Consider the following 10,436-nt stretch of genomic DNA (forward strand, 5'->3'; position numbering starts at 1 on the left):
ATTTTAAATTATAAATAAAATGACAAAAAATTTTCAAAATTAAATTCAAACTCAAAAAATGTTTATATTAAATTGTCTAAAATTTGAAGTAATAACAGTTAAAACTTGAGAAATTACACGGAGAGAGAATATATATTAAATTTTGTAAAAATATTTTCAAATTGGGGAAAAAGTGCGACAAAGCGAAATTTTGATATCAAAAAATACTAAACTTTAAAAAAACTTATATGAAATTTAGTAAAGTTATATTAGAATTTAATTAATATTCTTGATATTTGATATAATTATACTAAATTTCACATAAGTTTTTTTAAAGTTTAGTATTTTTTTATATCAAAATTTCGCTTTGTCGCACTTTTTCCCCAATTTGAAAATATTTTTACAAAATTTAATATATATATTCTCTCTCCGTGTAATATATATATTGTCATCGGTAAATATTATGATAAACTATAAAATTTATTGGAATGTAAATTAAAAGAAATTAATAATAATTAAAAGTTTGGATTACAAAAGCACATAAAAAATGTTACGAATTTGGAACAATGAAATGTGAAATATGTAAAAGAAAACAATTATCCAAATGTTACCGGCAGGTAAAGCAGTTCTCTTTTTCCTTCCACATATTATCTCTATATACAGCAGACAAATACCGACGCGACGAGACAAGCTTCAACATATCTATTTATAACGCGACTTTTGGTACACCCCGTATAGAATTTTACGAAACTTTGTATTCGAGAATTCCCCGTGTAGAAATGGTGGTCGGGTTCTAGTGGGGACCTCACCAGTTTACCCCATTTGAAAAAGGGCTCCAACTAGAGAAACTGGTGGGGTTCTAGTCGATTTTGTCACGCTCTAGTTGATAGGGCCCCGACTAGAAGTTCTAGTTCACTTCTACCGGTTTTAAAAATTATTATTTTTCAACTTAACTTATTTATAATTGAATTCTCCATTCATATTAACATTATTAATGATTGTTGCACACGAAAAATCTCGTGCCTATGAGGGTTCGAACCTTGGACCTTGGGGACACCAGACGGATACACATACCTCTCGGCCATGATAGGTTGGATGGACTTCCGCTTAAAGTACATCCCGTTTGGAAATTCCGCCATTTGTCCCTATCTCTAGTAGGGCTCTCGCTAGATTCTGACTAGAATCTCTAGTCGAGAAAAACTAGTCGGGTTCCAATCTAATTCTAGTTAGATGATTCTTACAAGCATTATTTATTAAAAAAGTTTGCATATTATTTGATTACTTAATTTTTTAATTATTTAAACAAAATCTTTTATTTATTAAGTAAATTAAAAAAGAATAAACCATAAATAAATATTAATTATGTGGATATAATTAATTTTTATTAACTAAATATTGTAATATATTATTTATTATTATATTATTTATTATTATTATTATTTATTAAAACAATTATAGTAAATATAAAAATATAAAAAGTAATGTAATAAATTAGTTATGTTTAATTTTTCAATAACGTTATAGATATAATTAATTCATAATATTTTGAATTTTAGGGAGTTATTATTCATCACTCTTATTTAACTCTGCATTCCTAATGATAGTTAATAATAATTAATTATGACATTATTGAAAAATTAAACATTACTAATTGCAGTGCTTTTTATATTTACTATAATTATTATAATTATATTATTCAATTTATTATTGTAATTATAATATTATAGCATCTTTTTAATTATTATTAAATACTTGCATTAATTGTGAAAAACATTTTAAAGTATAATTGCACATACATATCTTTTTAAAAAAAAATTATTTTTACGAATAATATTACAATATTTAGGTAATAAAAATTAGTTATACCCACATAATTAATATTTATTTATGTTTTATTCTTTTAATTTACATATTAAATAAAAGATTTTTATTTAATAAAATTGCTTTATTGGAATTTTTTGTAAAAATATTCTACAATATTTAAAATTTTGTTTAAAAAATGTTAAAAAATTAAATAATTAAATAATATGCAAAATTTTTTAATAAATAATGCTAGTAAGTTTTTCTATCTATTAATCTGAATTATTTATATCTATAGAAAGATAATTTATGTATGTCATACTTGTACACTAGTTTGTCTAGTTTGAAATCGATAAGGTCCTAGTGAGTTTTTTCCAGTCTGAATTATCTAACTAGAATTTGATTGAAGCCCGACTAGTTTTTCTAGACTAGAGATTCTAGTCAGAATCTAGCGAGGTCCCTACTAGAGATAGGGACAAATGGGGAAATTTCTACACGGGTCACGATAGACAGCGAAGTGGAAACTCAAACCACGCGTTTTTAGATTGCACGAAACATTTTTACCATTTTCTGATAAAATGTTCACCAGAAAATACGAAACATTTCTACATTCAAGCTTGTTTTATAAATTACAACACTGGTTGCAGTTTCTCGACAATTGTTCTGCTTAAAGTAGTGAAAGTTTCTGGGTTTTTGAAAAACTTCGTCAAGGAATCTTAAATATCCGCTAGTGCGAAATTAGTTTCGTAAAATCTGCTGAACTTATTTTTTCCGTGTGAGATAATTTATCTAGATACGCCAAGATTCCTCCTGCTAGCAAGGAGACTAAATAAAAAATTCCATTAGTATAAAAAGAACCGCGGCATTTCTCCATTCTTTTCTAACTAATGGAATTTTTTAGTTAATCCACTTGCCACCAGGACCCTTGTCATTGCTATGTGAATTATCCTAGGACCTGCCAATTTCTCTTATAGCTTACTTTTGCATGACGTTTAGGGCCACTTTCACCAACAAAGTTCAAGCCTTGAACTAAGTTTTGGATAATAGTCCACTAATTTGATCGGTAATTTATTATCTTAAACTTGCTTCAACTCATGAAGTTCGTTGATGAAATTGGCCCTTAACGTTATAAATGCTTTTATGTAAGGACAGAGAAATTGCTAGTTGATTTAATATAAGGAAAATTAATCTCAATAAAACTTTCTTTTTGTTTTTGCAGGTTCGTGCGGGTATTTTTCGAAAAAATTCGTTTGTTGCAGAACTACTTCTGGAGGAAATCGGATAGAGCTGAGTGCAGTTAAATGTAAGTTGAATTATTTTTATCGAACTTTCATTTCATAATTTGAAAATAGTATATGGCATAGAAATAAATTTTATTTAAATAAATTATAAATAACAAAAATATTAATTAAGAATCCAGGGGCTGGTAATAAATTACGTCACGATATTTTGCATTTTATTTTTTAAAAACCCTTCTACAACCCTCTAACGTTACAAGTTTTACCATTTTTTACGCCATTTTTTATAAAAGTCATCACACTCGGATAATTCCACCCCCTGCCCCCTTCCAAGGCGTGAATTTGATTATGAACGATCACCAAACTAGAAATATTTTTTTATTTAAATAAATTATATAGGTAAATATAAAATTCAATTATTTTCATAAATAATAAAATTAATTGCAGAATTTCAATTATTTTTAATACAATTTTTATTAAATTTCTCAAAATTGTAATTATTCTTAAAAATTTATTAAAATTCGTCCAAAGATTTTAATTATTTAAAAATTTGTTGATAAAATTCCTTGGGAAAATTGAATTTTAAGAAACATTTAATTGTTCAATAAATTATTTATTTTGTATTTAAATAATTGAATTCTAGTAGAATTTTGTAATAAAAATTGATTTAAAAATAAATTTCAGTTGCAGATAATAATTGAATTGAATATTAAAAGCAATATAGCGTGAATTTTAAGAAATAATTGAATTTTGAAATTAATTTTTTTGAAAATTGTCAAAGAACTTTTTCGAAAATTATTAAAAATAATTGCTTAAAAGAAGATTTTTAGTTAAAAATTCTAGAAAATAGTAATTATAAAACATGAAGAAATCAATCACTCCGAGTCTTCGACTCGGAGTGATTAATTTCTTCCTGTTTTATAGTTATGAAAAAATTTAATTTATAGTTTTAAGTAAAATGTTCTGTTATTTGACTCGGACTGGTTATATTTTGTCAGTAATAATTGGTTAGTAAATGGTCCGTAATTTTTCATTTTTGGTCCGTAAAAATTTTCACTGGTTCGAGACCTGCTACTCTGATACTTTTTTCAGATTCTGACACTAAAAGGTACTTTTTTCTTTTTTTTTCACAAATTAAATTATTTTAAATCCGCTAATAATTGAAATGAAGAAATTATTCTCAAAAATTTTAAAAGAATTCTTAGAAACATTTTAAACAATTTTAATTAAATTCTTGAAAACAATTCAATTATTTTTAAAAATTTTAAGAAAATTTTGTTGTCAAGAATTCAATTATTTTTCCAAATAACGAAATTCTTTGCTAAAATTAAATTATTTTTATTATCTACTATTTTAATAAAATTTCAGAAATGAATTCCATTATTTTAAAAAAGTTTTAATAAAATTCTTTACAAAAACTTTAATTATTTTCATAAATAATATTTTCCCAGATTTCCAATTATTTAAAATACAATTTTTATTCAATTTTTTGAAAATTTTTCTTAAATTAACTCAAAAAATGCAATTATTTCTTAAAAAAATTTTTTTCAATTATTATTGAATTAATATTGAATTATTCAATCCATTATTTCCTATTGTATTCAAATAATAGAATTTTCAATATCTACTACTTTAATAAAATTCTTTGCAAAAACTCGAATTATTTGCTCATAAATAATAACATTTTCTCTGATTTTTAATTATTTAAAATCAGGGACTTTCACGAAAAATTCGTGTCGTGCCCGTGCCGTGCCTAGGCACGACACGAAGTTTGCTTGGTAATTCGTGCCCGTGCCAAGGCACGACACGAATTACACTTACTAAATCGTGTCGTGCCTTAAATATTGCTTTTGAGATTCTACACAATATTCCATACGTGCCTTTAAAACGTGCCTTGGCACAACACATTTCAAAAATTTTATTTGTGTCGTGCCTTGGCACGGCACGAATTACCAAACGTACTTTGTGTCGTGCCTAGGCACGGCACGAATTACCAAGCGTTATTCGTGTCGTGCCAAGGCACGGCACGAATTACAAAACGTTTTTCGTGCCGTGCCAAGGCACGGCACGGGCACGACACGAATTTTCGTTTTTTTTCGTGTCCGTGTCGGCCCCTGTTTAAAATACAATTTTCATTAAATTTTTTGAAAATTTAAAATAAATTTCTCAAAGAATGCAATTTTTTTTTAATTTTGTTAAAATACTTTATAAACATTCAATTTTAAGAAATAATCAATTATTCAATCAATTATTTATTTTTGTATTTAAATAATTTAATTTTCTTGGAACTTTCTAACAAGAATTGAATTAAAAATGAATTTAAGAAACAATTTTAGATAAAAATTGAATATTAGAAGCGTTATAACATGAATTTTTAGAAATAATTAAATTTCAAAAGATTTTTAAATGGTTTGTTTTTGGAAATTTTGATTTTTGTAAAACTGTAATGCTATTTAAATATTTAACATAAAAAATTAATTATTATTTATTATTTTCCAAAAGTCAGTGAAATACTGAATCAAATTTTTGTGAATCGATTGAAACGAGTTTTTTTAATCGTTAAATTTAATTTTTCGATATCTACTTTTTTCAGTCTTAAAGCTACTTTTTCCTACATTTTTAAAAGTAATTATCGAGTGCGAAGCTGTATTAATTAAATTTTACTTATAAAAATAAATTATATTATGTTAAATTAAATACAATATAGTTGCAGTGAATATAAATTAAATTCTATATTTATAAAAATTAATTAAATATTTGTTAAGTATTATTTTAGAAAATTGAATTAAATACTAATTAATTCTTATTTATATAATAATAAATTAAATATTAATTATTATACTGATTTTAGTTGTATAAAAGAATCAAATAATAATTAAATTAATATGTAGATTGAATTGATCACTCGTCAGTATTTAATAATTGAGAATTAAATTAATTTTATTTATAAAATTTAATTAAATTGTGCACAGATTCAGGGTCAATTTCACCAATTCTGATTAAAAGTTAATCAAAGATTAAAACCGCTATACAACTGTTCAGTGTTCACTATTAGCCAGTTAAGGATTTAATGATTGATTAACTTTTATAATCAGACTTGGTGAAATTGGCCCTTAATGATACAATAATTAAATATTTAATCAAATTATTTGAAAAATCTGTTAATATTTTTTTTTGTTTTTACTTTTTCAGACAGTTGCTCCAGGAGTAGAAGAACGAAAGTTAGTGTTTAATGATTAGTGACTAGTGTGTAATTAGTGTTTATTGGTATTAAATAGATAAAAATAAATTAGTGTTTAGTGATCAGTGACTAGTGCAAATATCATCGGATATACTTTCAACAACTTGGAATCAAGAGAGGATCTTTAGGAGACAACAATCATCTAGAAAAGAGGCGCTCGATGGCAAAACGTCCGACAACGTGGGACTTACCGGTGAGTCGATTTTTTAATCAAAACAATTACTTCTTTTCTAACTTTTATTCAAAATTTTTATGCGCTATTGCTGACGCAAACATGAAGAAGAAAAACCTTTCTTGCAGTAAAAATACATTCGATATCTTCTTTTCTATTTTGAAACAAAAAGCCTGAAAATTTTCCCTTAACGGTTAAAATTCAAAGTAAATTCAGTCCATACAATATTGAATTGTAAATTGAATATTTCTTCGCACATTCTCTTTTTGAGATAACTCGACACTTTTACATATATTTTATTGATATACATATATGTATATATAAAAGTATAGTTTTGTGTAAGGAGGTCAGTCGCGTCTGAATGTCTAGAGTTCGTGCTCTATTGCATGCGAATACACAGACATGTCAACTTTAAGACTTTTTTTTGGATTAGTGTGCATAAGCAAAAGCTTTATGTAAAGCTTCTGATCGATACCAATTGGCCGCCCTTACTGGCTTCAGTATAGCAGTTCAGTTTTTCCAGGCCGTATACTTTCGCCGTCGCAATAAAGCTTCGCCATATATCGAGAATGCAATTTGTTTCTTTTAAAACTGCAATTATTATTTTTTTACTATTGCCTTCTCTGTTATTTATCGTAAATGCATTGTCGTAAATATTTTTATTTACACATTTACTTTTTTCGAATTTCCCTTCAACTCTCTAAATAAAAGCGAAATTTCACTTATATATATTCGCAGATTTAGAGAGAATAGTCCGCTTCGACTTTTAGGAAGATTGGTAAATGAGAAAAAAGCATGTAGTTTAATTTTATGTTCCTTGTAGTTATTGTATTTTCAATTCTCTTTAAATTTTTAACATTGTTTTCTCGAAAGTATCAAATTGATACTAATGTGCATCAAATTTATATACCATAAATTTTGATCATTTTTTTAATTGATCCACAATTTTTGTTATCAATTCGTTGCAATTTGATACTTTTAAATTAACAGTGAATTGATATTGGTTGATGAGAATGTAATTTTACGAAATAATATTTATTCTGAAATGGATTTTATTACTTTTATTTGTTATATATCAGTGCGTTCGATAAATTTTTTTTTCAAAATATTAATGAAGCCTAAACGGAAGGAGCGTGATATCTATATAGATTGCCTCATTAGAAACCGATCAGTTCTGTAATAATAATAATTGAAATAAGAATAATTCGTTGCAAAATTCTAAAAGAGGAAAGTAATAACAAGTAATCATCTCTTCGACATGTAAGTGCTCTCTATCGCAATTGTAATAGTAATACAGGGGAAACTTGTTTTAAAAACACGATAAAAATACATATATGCGTTGGAAGCATAATTATTATTACCAGATTCTCGTTAATACTTATACAAGTTTGTAATAAATTCCAATATTTCTTCCCTCCCTTTCTTTTCTTTTTTTTTTTTTTTTTTGCTTTGTTTTTTAGTTCATTATAATGAGTTTCGGGACAAATTTCTACCAATTTATATTCTTTCCAATTTGTACTTCTAGGAAAGAAATAATGATTTACAGTCATTATGGGATCATTACAACTCATCTCATCATTTTGTTTTGTATCTCCGGCTTTGCGGTGATGATGTAGAATATTGATCGTGTATAGGCTTTCAACATCAATAAATTTCATGTTTATTAAAGTCGCATTAGATATTTATTTTATAAAAAAAAGAAGTTTTTTTTTCTACTTTAGAAGCGGAAGGCATTTGTTTGTAGTCAATGAAAAAGGGAGGAAGTTGTTTAGAAAAAAAGTTTTAATTAATGGTGATTAATTATATATATTCAGTGGTGATTGTTATAGTTGTGCATTGAAAAGCAAAAGTTTGATCAATTATAGACACACACTTGAAGAAAATTTTCATTTTTATGTCATATTTAAAGTTCTTTGAGGTAATAAAAGTTGTAGGAGGTTACTACTGGTTATGAACACAACCGCAATTAGTGGGATACGTGACCTTTCAGATTTTCTGGACATTTTTTAAACAAGTACTAAATGATGAATAATAATTTATAAATAATTCGAAAAATTAGAAGTGATCGCAATAATAATTATATTTTATGGTATCTCTTCTCTTCCCTTGTTTCCTTCTTAGCCAGCTGACCGAGAAGAGATGGAACTATTCCTTCTTAGCCAGCTTCCCTTGTTTCTTTTTAAACTTAAATCTCTTCTTAGCCAGCAGACCGAGAAGAGATGGAACTATTCCTTCTTAGCCAGCTGACCGAGAAGAGATGGAAATATTCCTTCTTAGCCAGCTTCCCTTGTTTCTGTTTTAGTTTATAATCTCTTCTTAGCCAGCTGGCCGAGAAGAGATGGAACTAGTTAGTTACTAGTATATTGGGCCTAATATATATAAATTCATATACCTTCTTGTACTTAACTCAAATTTTTTTTATTTTAAATAGAACATTCCTCTGGGTGTAATTTAAAAAAAAAAATTTTTTTTAATTGTTCAAATTTCGCGCAAGTAGAGGTGAAAGTGTTCTCTAAGTGACCTGGTGGTGCCTCCTGCTTGTAGAAGTCGCCACTGCCAAGAGGTAAATCCATATCCTTAGGTAACACAGGGATCGCTCTTCGAAAACTTAGAATGCATAACTTATATAACAAATCATGAATAATTTAAAGAAAAATTATTTATTTTAGTATATAATATTTTTGTTAACCTACATTAATATCAAGACATTTTTTTTTACATATGATAAATTATTGCTTAAACATTTTTTAATCTTACACTTTTGATAAACAGATAAATAGACAACAACATTTAAGTATAAAAATAAATTAATTGAATAAACGACAATTATTTATTTATTATAATTAATAAATTAATTTTAAAAACCAAAGCACTGGTGTAAATAATTAATAATTTTGTAAATTTCTAACGTAAGATAAAGTAGTAATTCCTCGTATGGTAAATAATAAATACACTTCAAGTATTGAATACCCTTTACACTTCGAATATTAAATTAAATATAAAATTCACTTTTATAAAAAAAAATAAAAAAAAAAAAATTTAAGGTTAATTTTTAATTAGAATGTCAAAATAGTATAAATATAATAGCCCTCTTGAAGTAGGTAGCGGAAAGTATAACAATTGCAGGCTGTGCGTCATTTGCGTGTTGTATACACTTTCCGAGCAGTCTACGTGTCTCAACGGGAAGTTAGTTCCCTCGAATTCTGTTAGGGTCGCAGGGCACTGTTTTCTAGCGTTTCTCGCAGGAGAAATGAGCGCGGCACTGTATATAAGGGCAGCGAAAACCATTCTCAATATCGCTTCTCGGCCCTATGGCTAAGATCAAAGTGTAGTATCTGTTCTTATCAGCTTGATATCTGATACGCTCTTCATTGAAGAGCCAGAATATCGAACTGATTTTTGGAAATCGGCGGAGTGTCTGGGGCTTGCTCCGACTCTGCCATGGGTTGTCTCTGCATTGCAGTACCGCAGTGAACGGCCCGCTTAATAGAATTTAAACAAAATTCCCCCTTTTTCCCTCTTAAAAATTAAGGTACAAGAAAAATTGTTCTCTTAATTTAATGCCCTAAGTTTGCTTGTAAATTTAAGACCCTAAAAGTGTCTTAATTTTTCTAAGTTCCTTGCCCTTGTAATGAATCCTTAAAAGATGCAATTTTTTCGTTTGTCGAAAATTCTCTTTTTTTGTTGAACTAAAAGAATAAAAATTTTGGTAAAATATTTCATGCAAGAAGGAAACATTAGAAAATTAGATTTTCTTAAATTTGGAAGTTAATTTAAATTAATATGTACATAGAATTCAAACTTCATTTGGACATGGTGACCTAATTTGAGAAGAATTTTGTATTAAGATTGAATAATTTAGCTTAATGTAAGCAACAAGTTGACTTAATTTAAAGAAAAGTTTATCTTAATTTTGGAAAAATTGATTTAAGCAACAATTAGGATTGAATCTAAGGTTAAATTATTATATATTTTACTAAACAAAAAATTTACTCAAGAATAAACA

The 10,436-nt window shown here is 26.9% G+C and overlaps 1 non-coding gene across 1 annotated transcript; it reads left to right on the forward strand.

The window, feature by feature from the left end:
* The first annotated feature begins 9,725 nt into the window (after positions 1-9,725).
* On the forward strand, positions 9,726-9,918 carry LOC122498777. Its single transcript, XR_006301259.1, has one exon. It is a non-coding gene; the product is annotated as a U2 spliceosomal RNA (small nuclear RNA).
* The last annotated feature ends 518 nt before the right edge of the window (positions 9,919-10,436 follow it).

This window comes from Leptopilina heterotoma, unplaced genomic scaffold (assembly GCF_015476425.1).
Source record: "Leptopilina heterotoma isolate Lh14 unplaced genomic scaffold, ASM1547642v1 Lhet_10, whole genome shotgun sequence".
NCBI classification, from domain to species: domain Eukaryota; kingdom Metazoa; phylum Arthropoda; class Insecta; order Hymenoptera; family Figitidae; genus Leptopilina; species Leptopilina heterotoma.